The 16,304-nt window shown below is 41.1% G+C and overlaps 1 pseudogene; it reads left to right on the forward strand.

Moving 5' to 3' along the window:
- Positions 1–12,589: 12,589 nt before the first annotated feature.
- Positions 12,590–12,775, forward strand: LOC116894918 (annotated as a pseudogene).
- The last annotated feature ends 3,529 nt before the right edge of the window (positions 12,776–16,304 follow it).

Genomic DNA, 16,304 nt, shown 5'->3' on the forward strand with positions numbered 1-16,304 from the left:
AGTTCATTCAAGTGACTTACAAAATAAAGATGCTCTATTCCAGTGTGATTTCTTTATATTTTTCATGTTCGTAGATATGAAAACCTTTTTGATTTTCTAGGCACCTTGTTATAAAAATAATGATAGCCATCCTTCGTTTATCGGACATGGTACCAATAATTTACATTCATTATTTCTTCATTATCTCATCTCTTCTATCAAAGAATTACGAGTCTAATAGAGGAGGTATCGTGTGGAAATGATGACCAATATAGAACGTGAAAAAGTATACAGAATGACGCAAATGCAATGCATCGAGGGAACTCTTAGAAGGCAAGGTTCATTTCTATCCAGAGAGATTTAGTCAATCACCATTTAACTTTCAAATTGTGTGAGTTTTACATCTTGGTCTCAAGAATCTCACAGACCATGACAAAGGTACAGATCGTCCCCATAATGTGATGTCATCTGGTAGTGGCAACCAAACCCATTTGGGTAGGATCCTTGAGAGGGGTAAACACGGCAGCTACATAGGCTGAATGATGGAGGGACCTGCGGTAAAACTGACATCTGGACCTCATTATGCCAGCCCCATCCCGAGAGAGAGAGAGAGAGAGAGAGAGGAGAGAGAGAGAGAGAAGCAAAGGGGTTGTTAACTCTCACTCCTGTCTGCTTTGAGTTCCTAGTTTGGTAGGCTTTAATGGTAACCAGTCTTTCCCTTCTGTACAACTGGCTTTCTTCCCACTGCAGATTACACTCCACTTTTCTTTCCTTAACTCTGTGCAGTTTGTGACCTCCTCTCCAATTTACCAATTCTGAGTCACATGTTCCTTCTTCCCCCTACAGAGAAGAAACAGCCAACTTTGGGAGTTCCAAACTTCTTGGACAAAGGCCAAGCTTCCATAACCCCCAGAATATTATTGTGTGAATTAAAATGTTCACATGCTATCAGCCATGCAGTGACTCTGACGTTTATTTTGGAAAATATTACATTTGGAAAATGGGAACCCTTCCAGGGCATTCCTTTACCTTAGGATATCAGTAGACACGAGGGTATTTTGAGATCATTTCTTACTCAAAAGCTAGCAAATAATCTGTACAAACAGACACATAAAATTACCTTAAGTAACGCTAGTTAAGGACTCTGGGGCTTTACAAAGTTCCTATAGGGCATTTGTTGAGAAATATGGGACACAGGCTGCAATTCTAACTCACTAAAGCAAACTTTCATAATGCCTTTGAGTTAATTCCCACTTGGCTCTTCTTGCATATTTCTCTTCCAATCACTGACCTTCCTTCTTGCATTTTATCCAAGATTTTACATGCTTCAAACTTTGTCTTCCTGACTTGCAAGAGGGAAAGCAACCCAAGTCCTGGAGCGGACCATATATAAAACCAATGGCGTAGGTGCACAAGGGCCCCAAAATGTCCATATTTCTCCCTTAAATCCCTTTCCATATTTTCTTCTTCTTGGATTGATTTTATAATGCTACAGCTTTAAGAGAGAGCCAAGGGCTTGCTAAGGCACCTCGTTCTTTTGGGTGGCTCAATTCCCAGTTATTATGCTATGTTTTCAGTGGCTACAATACAAGCAATACAAGCAAGATAGGAGTGGACGGCCTTGAGGGAAAAGGGGTTTAGTCGTAGACAGAGTGCAGTCCTTCTTGAGTGTTCTCTAGGCTTTGAAATTTGATAAGGACCGAAAGTTAACATTGTTCATCATTTCATTTATGAAAGCAGAAAATCCAAATCTGTGGGGAAACGTGCCTGGGGAGGGAAAGAGAGGAGGAAAGACATAGAGAAAAAGTAGGAGGACCCATTTTAACAGACAGCGATGATTACCTATGGGAAAGGAAGTGTCATGCAATGGGAGATAGAGGTAAAGGCAGACCCCTGAATTACATAGAGTTCTCTAATATTTTCTTTTACATTGAAGGTGTATTTATACGGTGTGTGAAGGATGAAACATGATTAAAACAAAAAGCATTTAAAAAGAATATGTAATTCTATATACTAACATAGAAAGCTAGCCAAGAGAAGTCAAATTAAAAGATAACAAATCTGAAGTGACTTCATAAGCTCTATCTGGGAGAAATGTAAACACACTAAGAAACAAGTGACACTAAGCTTGGAAATGAGGAACCACTTCTGAATGGTAATAGAAACAAGAGAAAAGTTAGCTTCCAACATTGTCAAGTTCCTATATATTTGAATTTTTAGTTTTCACGTGCATTGATTTTCTTCTGATCAATGAATTGGCTGGCTAACATAGTATTATGATTTCATTTACTTGATAATGCTCTCAACGGACTTTCTAGATTAGTTCTCTCTCTCTCTCTCTCTCTCTCTCTCTCTCTGTGTGTGTGTGTGTGTGTGTGTGTGTGTGTGTGTGTGTGTGTGTGTGTGTGTGTATGTGTGTGTTGCTGGGGAATTGACTATATGATACGGCCTTGTGTATGCTGGTCAGCTTTTCTACTACTGAGCTACCTCCCAAGTCCTTCCTGACTAGTTTTACTGTACTAATGTGTTACACAAGCCTGATTGGCCTGCAGTGTTAGTCATCCCTCAATTCATATGGTTGTGTCAGAGTCTCAAGTTTAATAGGGACGCCGGCCTATACACATTGTTTACCTTTACAGGAAGTTCCTTTTGCGACATGTCCTTGTCTTTCCCTAATAGAACTTATGTTCATCCCATAATTCTTAGCCATTAGTTTTCCTTACCTTGTAAGGTACAGTGTCTGCTTTGTTCCTGAAGCATCTCTAATGCACTTCTAATGCCATAGTATTTATCAAGTCTTCAATTAAAATATCCATTTCCCCAGCCTTTCCCCTAAAAGAGTTTCATATCTAGTGAGTCCCGGATACAGCTACTATCAGAATCACCAGCAGAAGACTCACCAGGAGAGACCCAGACAAGGCATTATGCTGTCACAGCTCTTTGCCTTCTCTCTGCCTCCAGGAGAGCAGAAAGGCCTCTTGCTTGTCCCTGCCCCCTTTCCAACAGTTAGAGTAGGGTCACTCACACTATGCATAGCCAATAGTGTTTGTAGAGTGAACAAGAACTGAATGAACGCCTGGGGTGCCTTAATAATCCTCTGTTTACCAGGCCAACTCCTAGACTGCTTTCAAGGCTAATTTCAAACTATTTGAGCTTATCCTGGTTCTTTTTCCAGATTCCCAAGCACTTGAGCCTTTACCTGGATGAGCCCACTATTTTGTAGTCTTTGTGCGTTTTAACTTTCTTTTCTTCTTGCACAAGAGAACACACAAAGGCACCCATTTACTGTCTTTTAATCATTGATAAAAGAATGTCTTGGAAGGAACTACATTTATCATTTTCTCTGTACTTAGGGAGAGTCTCACAGGAAGAATTATTGAGGCACAAAAGCTATGGCTTCTCCAGAAGCAGGAATCCTGGGATTTGGAGTTCGGGCTCTTATCTCAGGCTATCTAAATTCCACTTGCAAGGAAGAACCTTCGGTATGTAAAGGTCAACAAAGAAATGATGCCAGGAGAGTGGTGGCTCTGGAGACCACCTAAGAAGTCTCTTTGGCTGGAGGCATGAAAGGGCCTGCTGTCTGAGAAAGGAATGAAAATAGGACCTTTGTATTTGTAGGGTTAAGATGCAAGGGAAGCTGGCCTCTGGTTGTGCAGTCTGTGAAGTAGCCAGCATCTGAGTAGCTAATGTGAGGTTTCACAGCTTGATGCTGTCTGAAGGAGAGTGACTCCATTAGATGAAAAGGACACGGCACAGAATGCTACAGACAACAAGATATAGCCCAGTGGCATTCTCTACTAGGCATGGCATCGAGAGATGGCTCACTCATGACATAACCTCCATACAGTGATCTGGCAGCACAATCAGAAGGAAGAGACCATGTTTCAATAACACCACAAAGCATCATTCAGTAGTAGTGGATGCATGGATACAGGACTTAGTTTGAAGTGAAAGCCAAAGGGACCAGGTCATTGGTCTGTTCTCACCAGAGCATCCTGAGAATACCTAGAAGAAAAGGGGTCCTCGTGAGAGTGCCTCAACTTTCACCACTAATGGGAATAGACTAAACATATGATCCTAATTCTACCTTGGACTCTGAAAAGTCTCCACCAGATCTGCGCCTGTTTCTGCTGCACTGCTTGGTACCTGGTGGCATTTGATATGCCATTAATAAAATACAGGTCAAAGAGTGATGTCCGTGAAGCGATGAATGCACTTTCCATAAATTTAGATGGGAATCCTTTAAGGGTTTGTTAGGTTGCTCAAGTCTTACATTAAATGGTCGCTCAGGTACAAAGACTGCATTTTATGGTGCGTTCTGGATACGTATAGCCAGTTTTCCCTGACTCCAGTACACTGTGATTAGAGATGAGGTCAGGTTTGCCTTGTCATGTTTGAATTACTGTGGTTTAAACTTTCATCTCATCTGATGACAGGAATGTCTTTTATGAGGCTTTTCTTTCACTGGTATGCTATTACACCTCACAGTTGCTCATATGTTCCATTCATCCGTACTCCCTGGCCACCTGCACCTCCAGATTCTCACCATAGGCCCATCACTCTTGTTCCTTCTTCCTGCTGTCCCAGACCTGATGACACCTCAGCTATATTGGCCTCAGTGGGTGAGGAAAGGCTCTTGTGTTCTTTGCTAGATATTCCTAATGCTGGATCTGTCTGTGTGGTAAAACTGACTCATTTAAAAATGACTAATTCTGAACGCTCCCAGTCCTTCCAAAGGACAGACTATATAGCTTGGGAGTTTTGAAAGTGCTTTTCTCCCTAGTTTCTCATATTTGGCTGTCTGGTGGGCTCTGCTTATCTTCTCCCTTTTAGACTGACCTCCAGTGTATTTCATTTTACTACAAGTCCCAAACAGAAGACAGAGTGTCTTCCTTCAGTTTCTATAACCTCATTTCCTGCCCACACTCTCTAGGAAGCTCTGGTTCTTTCTGATTCAGAGCCCTGTAGCTTCTGTGGGATCATCACATACAAACCATATCCTATGGGACCACAATACCAAAGACCATGTCTGAGTAACTCTACCTATGAGATAATAGCAGGTCAGGCTTTATACACCAGATCCTGCCCAGTCCCGTTGGCTTTTAAGGCTTTTTATCCAGTGTGAGCTTCAAATCACAACTGTAGTTTTCTTTCCTTTTCTTTCTTTTTTTTAAAGGATGTATGTATGTATGTATGTATGTATGTATGTATGTATGTATGTATTTATGTGAGTACACTGTAGCTGTCTTCAGACACACCAAAAGAGGACATCAGATCTCATTACAGTTGGTTGTGAGCCACCATTGGTTGCTGGGACTTGAACTCAGGACCTCTGGAAGAGCAGTTGGTGCTCTTAACCACTGAGCTGTCTCTCCAGCTCCCTGTAGTTTTCTATAGTCCTAAAGTATTCACTTCTGATTTCAGAGGGGCTGTTTAAACAGGAAGTCCAAGCATTTCTACTAAAATAAACAATAGCACACAGTAGACATAGAAAGCTGTAGAGTCATAGCTCTTATTGCAGTAAAGATGATTTTTAAAATATTCTTATTCCAAAAACCTTAGCTTTCTGGAAATGCATCTGTCAAGTTTCCACTCCAGAAGCATCTGGTTCAGAAAGAACAAAATAACCTGGTCCATGTAGGTCATTGTTTCCAAACCAAGGGCTTATCGGCTTCAAGATGAATGACAACTTCCACATCTTGCAAAAGCCGTTTGGAGATCTGAAATTAAGACATGCAAGACACTATTTCTTCTTCAGCCTTAAAAATAACCCTTGGCCTGTTTTTAGATAGAGTTCAAGTTCCAAGTCGTAGGACCATCTATCACAGCAGCCTGGGCTTTCTAACGTTATCATTTGTGGAAGAGAGTCCAGTCTGAAGATCCAGGCAGAAGGAAACAGCTACCCCTTTTCAGGGACCACAGATCTTTCCCTGACACACAAATATGGAACTAATTTTGATTTCTTTTTCTCAAACCATAGATATCTGCCTTGTCAACAAACATTCAAAAAGAATTTTCTGAAGGTTAAGGAGTTAGAGCTAGCCAAATTGTGAAACTGAGAGTCTTTAGGGATTCAATTTCTGTAGTCATAGGTCATGCAGAATTAAATAAATTTGGAGGTGTAGATATTAGTGGGTTTGGATTAGAATGTCAACTTAAATAAATTAGAATAAAAGGGGTGGATTTCCAAAATACATTCCTGAACAGACTTAAGATTTTATAATCAAAAACAGCCAACAAATGCATATATGTTTGTTTCCATTTATATTGGTCACTAATTGACTAATAGCCCAAACAATACAAAGGAGGTTTATCAATCATTTAAAATTACCAATAAGGAATGCCATTAAATTAGTATGTGTTTGGGTGTGGGGGGAGAGGGGCTCAGAGGGTGAACTTATGGGACTTGGTTTTTCCTCTCCATCTTGTTGAGGCGGGGTCTTCCTCATTTCTGCAGCTTTTCTCTGGGCCAGCTAGCCTAGTTTCCAGTTGTTTTGTCTGCCTCTGCTCCCTATCTGCACTGCAGGGGTACTGAGTTATAGATGTAACCCTCACATCTGGACTCGCTCACAGGTTCCAAGGCTACTAGGAGCTGTACCACAAGTATTTTGACCCCATAAGACATTACCTGGCCCACATTTAAAATTATGAAAGTTACAGTAGAACAAGGAGCCTGTGATCGCTTTTTGCACACAGTTCCATTCATTCACATATCTATTACCAGACGCTGTGCATGGCCATACAGTATGACACAGAATGAAAGAGCCAATGTTCATTGTTCCTCCTGGCCACGGGGTATATATACAAGGAGGGTAGCAGGAAGCTGTTGACCAAAATACCAAATTAAAAAGACTGTTGTTATGTGGTATCAGAGATGTGGATCTTATGCTGTTTTTTATTGATTATTTTATTTATTTACATGCTATTTTTATTATTTTATTTATTTACATTTCAAATATTATCCCCCTTCTCTGCTTCCCCTCCACAAACTCCCTATCCCATTCCCCCTCCCTCCTGCTTCTATGAGGGTGCTCCCCCACCCACCCAGTTCCCCCTTGCCACTCTAGCATTCCCCTACACTGGGCATTGAGCCTTCACAGGACCAAGGTCTCCCCTCCCACTGATGCCAGATAAAACAATCCTTGGCTACATCTGCATGGTCTCTCCATGTGTACTCTTTGGTTGGTGGTTTAGGCTACCTTAATCCTATGAAGTTTTAAATGAGGGTCAGGGCAATGCTTTATTGGGTAAAAATACTTGTAGTGTGACCCTAACAGCCCTCGTACATAGTAGTCTCAGCAAAAAAGTACCTAATTCTATACAGAAGGCCTCATAAAGAAGTTGTGTTTGACTGGAATCTTGAAAGGTAAATAGAAAGTCACCAAGAGAAGGGAATAGGGATTAGCTATTTCCCTGGCACCCACTACTGTTAGAAAATGGACCAGGTTTCACATGGGTGAAAACTGGGTCTTGCTCAAGGCTGTTTCTCTAGAGCTCGGCTGGTCCTTGCAACATATCAAGAGTTCTAAGAGACGTTTTGCCCAGTGGATTGAACAGTTTTAGAGAGAGGCATAGATATGATAACAAAACAAACAACACAATGTGGTTTTCTCCTACTAGGTTGTAGATTATTCCATCAGCACCATTAGCTCCTGGAAAGGAAGGAGATGTATCTCAGTGAGTAGAGAGGAAAAGCGTTAGAGAGGAGACAGGCTCACAGTTAGTCTTGGCCCTGTTGCTAACTCACTATGTGGCTTTGAATAAACGCTTAACCTACAGTGCTTTCGATTTTCTCATTTGAGGAACACAGACCTCTTGGTGTATTAGTACAAGTAGAGTGGGGAAAATTTAACAGGAAGTGGAAGGAACGTGGCACTAACCTTTTCCAAATTCAAATTTAATATGCACATTCCAGCTTTACCATAGCATGCTGTTTTACATACTGGTTATTTCCTTACCAAAATTATAGTCCTTGAAAAGACAGATTAATAGATGGTCCCCTTGGATCAGACACTGGGATGGAATAAGAAAGCAAAGCAGAAAGCTTTGGTTCTTCCCATCCCAGAAATGCTGAGTGCGGCCATGTGCATGTCTGACTGGAGTCTTCCAGCTCTCTCTAAACTGATTGGAAAGAGAAAGTGGTGAGAAAGGAAGCTGCCATGCAAGGACAAGGCATATGGGAGTTGCAAAGATTTTGCCAGAAAGCTGGTACAGTCATTTAAAGCATAGGTTTGGGTCATGGGTGTCTTTGGAACTTAGGAACCACTATAGATCTCTTCTGATAATACTTTGAAATGTATAAACTAGAACACTTAGGATAATAAAAGAAATAAGTTACTTAGTTGTAAAAATGCTAATTTTTATGATATTGCAACAACTATAAGTTATATAATGCCTGAGAGCAAATTAATGATTTTTTTCAGACATTTGTATTAATTGTAACAAGAATAGATCTGTGAACTCTCTGGTGATAATGTCATAGATACTGACGGTGCTGCTGTAATTATTGTCTATGATCAAATGGTGGAAAATAGTATGTTAGTTATAAGGTAGTGAAAATGAGGTCACGAGAGTGAAGCTATAGTGATTTTAACACCTACAAGATTAGCAAAGTGCTCCTCTGGGTGTGTCCATGACTGGGTGTTCCAGTCTGACATAGGCCCTGAAGACTGTGACTTGATCAGTGAATTAACCCTGTGATGGACTTATAGTATGAAGGCATTAGGAGCTGGGAATGGTAGGAGGTAGGGGCTACTAGGAGGCATTAGGCTACTAAGGAGCCTGAACTTAGGGCTATATAGTGCCTTGCCCTCTTCCACGATGCACCTCTCCCCTCCCTGCTTCCTGTCTGCTGGGGTAAGGACCTCTGCTGGCACATGCCCCTTCCGCCATGAGTGGGGAGACTAGACCGTGACATTGTGAGCCAAAATAAACCCTTCTTCCTATAGCTGCTTATGTCAGTCACTCTGTCCCAGGGAAGACAAAAGTTATGAGTACAGATTAGAAAAAAGACAATTCAATAACGTTCCCTATCTAGTTAACAAAATTCCATACAAGAAAGCAAATTCTTTTAAAACATGATGGGGACTTTATTGTGAATTTTAATTCTATATGTAAGCAAATATTGTTAGCTTGGAATGAAAGGAAAGTGAAATATTGATTTTTTTGACACTTAATGACTCAGAACAATAAGCACTTCCGACCTAAAAATAAATGACAGCAAGAACAATATTAGTAAGTATTGCTGTTCCCTCCCACTCCATCTCCCTTAATTGCATGACCTGCCTTGTGTTCAGATGGGTGGCCTGAGAGGGAAAGGGAGGCAGGAATGGCCGGGGGTGATGGAGACCACAGGCCTCTGTGAACAAACTCTCCAGAGGCAGGCTTCATTGAACAGCTTGTTTAATTTGGAGGAACATAGGCTATTTAAACTTTTGGGGTGAGTAAAGGCTATGGGGTAACTGTATATCATTAGTCCCAGCCACAGAGTGTGTATGGGGTGCTTTGTTTGCATAAGGAGGAATTCCAGATGCTGACAGACATGACCTTATTAGGGGAAAGGAAGTTTAACCTGTAACCTGGCCACTGGGCTATGTGACCTTCTCTAGTGAGGCAAAGGTATGGGCACAGGTCTATTGTACTGGGATATGAAGGCCCAGGGCAGGTAGGGAGGAGTTCTACTCCTGATGATGTCAGGATGAGATGTCCAGGGTTTGAATGTGCCTCAGCCCCCCTTGCTTCAGGCCTGTTCTACATGGTTCTATGGTTCCCCCAGCCCCATAAAGTATAATGTATGAAAGTTAGAAAAATGACACAGTAGTTCATAAGTGAAAGGTGAGATGCTCTCTCATTCCTTTGTATCCTTGTGTATACATACCACTTTCAACGACTATGCAAACATGCCTGTCACTATGTACATGAAGTATTCCTTAATCAATGAGTGCTATGGAACAACTTTTGATTTTATTCTTTCAATATAATATAATGAATATCCTTCGATAGTTGTATGGCCACGTTTCTCTTTTTGATTTCATTTTTTAATGTTGGTAATTACATCATAATTTGCACATGTCTACTTAAGATGAACATATGCATTTTTGCTATTTTTTGTTTTATGATAAGGCCTGGAGAATTTTTTGTTCAATATATCTATAGAATAATGGTCTAGATTAGAATTGTCGGACTATGAGACCCGTGGATTTACAAAGTCAACAGATCTGCCAAAATAACACATACAAAGATCTCTAATTTACAGCCAGAGGAGAAGCAAATGTAACGTGAGGGAATTACAGTTTATTAATTACTTGAATTCCTACAGTGTAAGGGAAGGAATCGTCAGAAGATAGAGGCTGAATTTTAGTGAAGTATTTTTTAAAGAGACAGACAACATTCAACAGTTTGAGAGCAAATGGCCGCCAACTGGCTTCTCTATCACGCAAGCTAGTTTTCCTAAAAGAGATGCTCCCTCCACCACAAAACCAATCCCGAGAGATTTAGTGAGCAAGGAAATTTCATTTCATTCCTTTTCTGTTCAAAGCAGGCCAGGAAGTGAATTCTTGTACGCAGTCTTACCTTTTACAAGCTAATACTAATGAGGAGCACCCTGGTCTTTGCTTGATTCTAGCCACCATGGAATGCTGGTTTGTACCCAGAAAGTCAGAGAAGTGAAGACGAATTTGAAGTAGATCCTGCCTTGAATGAGTTTATGATCATAGAAAGGTTGATTTAAAAAAATCTAAAGTTATTAGAAACTGATCAACTCATATTTGGTATAGTGATGTGCAGATGTTCATTTAAAATGATCAATCACGTTACTGAAACGGATGAAAAATAGTCAACAAAGATTATCATCTAGCCGTGATGCTCGTGGTTGCTGTTTGCAGCACATGTAATCATCATAGGCTCACAAGGCTCACTTCATACACAGCATACAGGGCAGTTCCCGTTCTACTTTACATAGGCTGAGGACAATGACTGGATTCTAGAAACAGAATGTAAGCAGACATATCATCAAACCAATTCAAGACATGGATCACAAAAACCAGAACAAGGAACAGCATCTACCAAAGTTACACACGTAGCCATTGCCATGAGCCAGCAATGTCATTGCCTGGTATATACCCAAGAGAAGGAATAGCATATGACTTCAGAACGGCAAACAAAAGCACATGTAGGTCTGGGGGTGTAGCTCAGTTGATGGAGTCCTTGTGTGAAGCCTTGGGTTCCATCAGCACAGCATAAACTACTTATGGTGGTATAGGCCGATAATTCCAGCACTGGGGAAACAGGCAGGAGGGTTAGAAGTGTAAGTTCATTCCTAGTTACTCAGAGAGTCTGAGGGCAGCTTGTGCTGCCTGAGACTGTGTTAAAAAAAAAAAAGAAGTTCACTGCTGATGTATTCATAAGAGCTCTACGTGTCCCAGAAGTTACAATCTGTTGTTGGTACACACATTAAAAATTTACACAGCAATAAGGATGAATGAACTGTAACAACACATAGTAATATGCAATAATTTTAAGTGAAGGGAGCCAGGCACATGAATTTTCAATTTTTGCTTCTATTAATACAAAATTTTAGGAAGAAGCAAAGAAGTTAGAATAGCAGATTTCTCTCTCTCTCTCTCTCTCTCTCTCTCTCTCTCTCTCTCTCTCTCTTGCAGGCATATTTATTGAAGTGGGGCACAAGAGAAATTTTTCTGTGGTTGAAACATTCTCTTTTATTAATCTGCCAGGAGTCTTAGGAATGTGGGAAAAATTAAAGACTTGTCAGTCTTTACTCTGAGGTTTTGTATATTTTACTATATATGATAACTGAAAATTATGCATACGCACATAAGAAAAAGGAAAGAAGGAAAGAAAGGAATAAATAAATAAGAAAAGAAACAAATAAAAAGGAGAATAAATTATAGCCTAATGAACACAGACGCAGTCCTTGCTTATTCTAAGCTCTGTGAGACTTAGAATGCATGTGTTATCTCAACACAGCCTATACTTTATGGACTAGTACAGCGGTTGTCACCTGCAAAGTACCCAGGCTGGAAACCTGGCTTTGACAGCACAGTGGGGAGACCTTATCTCTCACAAGCGAATACACACATCAAGCTTATAAGTGGATGCCCAAACCCAGTGCAAATTTGCATTGACAAAACCAAGCACACAATCCCACCCAGTGTCTGTCTGATCAGAGACAGAGCTACACAAGAGGCCAGACCACAGTGTAAGTCCATTTGGTGCCCCTGTCCTCAGAAAAAGATGAACTTGCTAAGTCAAATGTTTAGTGACATCCATTCAGGACGGCATGGGGGTTCTTTTTTATAGTGGAGAGAGTTTTGTTAGTGAGTCCAGAACTCTTGAGGCTCAGGGCGATTGCTCTAGACATAATTAGACGTAATTCAGTTGTCTTGGTGGCCTCTCATTTTTGACTCCAATCCTATACTAACACTTTTAGAAATGTCCCCGTCTCTTTAGAGATGTTGCTGGGCTCTGAATCATTCCTTCCACATCCCTACTCTTATCTAATTTATACTCATTTAGCATTTATCTCTTCAAAGAATAACCATAAATTATCAAAGTACTATAGATATTGGGTATGCTATAAAAGTATAACCAAATACTGTCAGGTTGTGTGAGAGTGTTTTAGGCAACTCTTGAAGGCTTGTGAAGACGAAGGTGGTTTTCCCAGGGGGAGGCTTATTCATTGCACTCCGGATGTGCTGACCCCTGCGATTTCCCCAAATGCGGGAAACTCGACTGCATAATTTGTGGTAGTGGGGGACTGCGTTCCTGCTTTCCCCTGAAAAAAAAAAAAAAGAAGGCTTGTGAAGAATACCAGAAACTTGCTCACCTAGTAAAGTTCGGCAACATAGTTGCCTGCTAAAAAGTGAACTATGGAAACTGTCTATTGGACTTCTGCCTTTGGTTAAGAAAATTTCCAGGTAGAATGTTGAAAGTATCAACTGGATTTTAAGAATCAATGAGGTACAAAGGACCTTCACATTTTTTTAAAAGAATTTGAGGAAAATATCAAGAATTCTAGGACCTTCTAGTTTAAAACAAGACAAAACAAGAAAACTGATGCTTTTCATTCCACATGTATGGTAAAAGGCTCTGAAATCAAGGTTTTCTTTAAGGAGAAGCCCAAATCCAGGTACAGTCATGAGGATTCTGTCGGAGTTTGAAGATTTTTCTCCCTACGTCCTTTCAAGCTGGATAAAAGTGCTACCAAGGACACAAAGACACTTTTCAACCAAATCTCAGTCCAAGATAGGAAGTGTTTGTTTTACTGTTATTTTGGGAAAATGTATATTTAATCTTTTAATTTTTTAAAGAGTCTTTTATGTGGGGTCAGGCTAGTCTAGTATTTATTACATAGCTGGGGTAGATGATCTGCCCTTGAGCTTCTGGTCTTCATATTCCCACCTCCTGAACATTGGGATTCCAGGTGTGCACTACCATACCCAGTTTGTGTGATGCTGGGGATCAAACCCAAGGCCTAGTGCATGATAGGCTAGCACTCTACAGACTGAGCCACCACCTCTGCCTATATTAGCATCTTAAGTAATGTAAGAGAGAAAAGAGAAAACGTAGAAAACATTGCTTTAAATATGTTGATTATGCATGAGTGTGTGTGTGTGTGTGTGTGTGTGTGTGTGTGTGTGTGTGTGTGTGTGTGTGTATGAAACCATGTTGGAAAAAAATCATGTGCTATTTGTAACTATTTTGAAAATGTTTACTGCCAACAAAGTGTAGGTGAATACTGATAATGGAAGGCGTAAAGAAGTCCTAGGGTCTACTTAGAACCATGGTTTGTATCATGCTTGTGTCTGAATATTTGTCTGTAATGGCTTCACATAGATCTGAACAAATTCTGTGCTGTAAACAGGCTCTGCATCACATCTTGGGGACACCCCCATCCTTTTCCACTGACACCTGCCAAGGTAAAATATTGCAAGAGCAACCATTTTCAACTCTTGTCTTCAAGCCTTTGAATTCCACCAAAACTGCTGGATTACTCCCTTTTCCCCATGTATTATGCGTCTTCTCTGGGGAAACTTTGGTTCACTTACTGATGAAGCGCAAGACTCAAGTTGGCTCCTTCCTTCATTTTTTCCCCCCTCATTCCCTCCCTTTCTTTGAAGAAACAATGAAGGCCCCAGAGAATATCCAATTAAACACTGTCATACTCCAGCCCCAAATAACAAATGGTCCATGCAGAGGGAGTGTTCACATTGACCTTCCTGAAGTTTAATGGCGGTGTGCTGACAATCCTGTTTTGGAAACCAGTATGATGCTATATATCTTCTTACAGTCTATAAATTAAAAATGTAAACGAGTGCAAACAGAATTGCTAAAGATTTTATTATTCTAAACTATAGACCCTGTCTGGGTCACTGTTCTATTGCTGTGATGACATACCAAAGGACAACTAGTATAAAAGAAAGCACTTAATTGGGGCCGGTTTACAGTTTCAGAGGTTTTGTCCATTACCATCACAGCAGGAAACATGGCAGCGTGTAGGTTGTTGCTGGAGCAGTAACTGGGAACTACATCTTAGTCTGTAGGGGGAGAAACAAACTCTGACCTTGATATGGGCTTTTGAAACCCCGAAGTCCACACCTAGGGACAAACTTCCTCTGTCAAAGCCACACCTCTTAACCCTTCTAATCCTTTCAAATAGAACCACTCTCGGTGACCAACCATTCAAACATAAGACATTCTGGGGGCCATTCATACGTAAATATCCTCTCCTGAAGATGAACAGGATGTGCTACAATCATGAACTTTCAGTTGACTCTCCTGGGGAGTACATTCATCTGTGGGAAGATGCTTGAGTAGCCAGAAGCATAGCACTATGGCTGATGTTACTAGTTTCTGTAGTATCTGTTTTGCCATTTTGTGCGGTGAGACAACCATGAGCCTTTAGCTGCCATTTGCCCAAGCTGACATCATGTTACACAAATGGGAATGAACAGATTTGCACAGGTTTACCTGAAAGTTCCATTCTCTTTTCCTTTTTGAAAAGAACCAAGGTCTCTTGATACACTCCTAGGCTGGTCTCAAATTCACTGTGTAGCTCACGTTGGTCTTGAACTCCAGAAATTTGTTCTCAAGAAGTATTTAATCTAGTTGAAAATGTAATAGTAGGGGTTGGGAATTTAGCTCAGTGGTAGAGTGCTTTCGTAGGAGCGCCAAGGCCTAGTTGGGTCCCCAGCTCGAAAAAAAGAACCAAAAAAAAAAAAAAAAAAAAAAAAAAAAAAAAATGTAATAGTAGAACAAGTCTCCCAAGTGCTAGGATTACAGGTGTGTGCTGTCAGGCGCAGCCTAAGGAGAACTTTTCCTTCCGTTCTCTTTTCTCTGGCCCTTTTGGCTAGTATGTGGATGTCTTGTTGGTGAAGTGATCGTTTTATAATCAGCACAGCAATCAAAGGTGATAGCTAGCAGGGTATATAACTTACATAATATATATGATCAGGCATCTTTCAGATAGCTTGACCTGTCTTATCTGTTTGTTGTCTAATTTCTAGAACACTAGTTTCTTGACAGCAGAAACACATTTCCCCCCCACATCCATCTGACCAGGGCTTCAAACAGGGCCTGGAAAATCATATTAGTTTAGTAAATATTGTAGAAAGAACTGGATGAATATGAGGGATTGATCTAAAGGCAAAGCATTTCTGCTTTAAAAAGCACAGAATTTACAAGTCCAAAGAAAGCAGGCTACTATACACAGGGAACGGACACTTAAGGGCAACATGGCAGGTGGTTTATCACAGCACTCAATCTTAGGTCAAGCAGGTTAGCCAGGCAGGAGTTCATTGCCCCACTGCTGCCTCTGCATGCGGTGCTGGGGTGAAGAGCACCTGTCAAGAACTCTTTTGATAGGACTCCTCAGTCATTAGGGGCTGGCCAGTTCTCTCGACTGTCTCTTTCCATATGGCATTCATTTTAACACATCTAAATTAGTATTTTCAAGGCTTCACAGGCACAACAGAGCTTAGGAGGCTGAGCAAGTAGCAAGAATGTTGAAAGTTCTGTAGCAACCGCGGGTAGTCTCAGGTGAACCCAGGGGACAACTGGCACAACAGTGGAACAAGCACCTCCATCTCCCAGCAAAGACATAGAATCGTTTTGTTCCACTCTCTTCTGCTCTTTTTGGGTGGGCTTTGACAGGACAAGGGATGAGCTAAGTTGCTCGACCTAGGCGGGATCCACTGTTGAACTGCAGTTTGTGCTTCCCAGGGTTGCGCTCGCATTCAGAGGCGCTGGCTTCCTTTGACGGTCTGGAGCCCGCCCACCCGCGGGAGCGCGCATGCGCCTCTTCTCCC

This window comes from Rattus rattus, chromosome 2, assembly GCF_011064425.1.
Source record: "Rattus rattus isolate New Zealand chromosome 2, Rrattus_CSIRO_v1, whole genome shotgun sequence".
In the NCBI taxonomy this organism is placed as follows: Eukaryota; Metazoa; Chordata; class Mammalia; order Rodentia; family Muridae; genus Rattus; species Rattus rattus.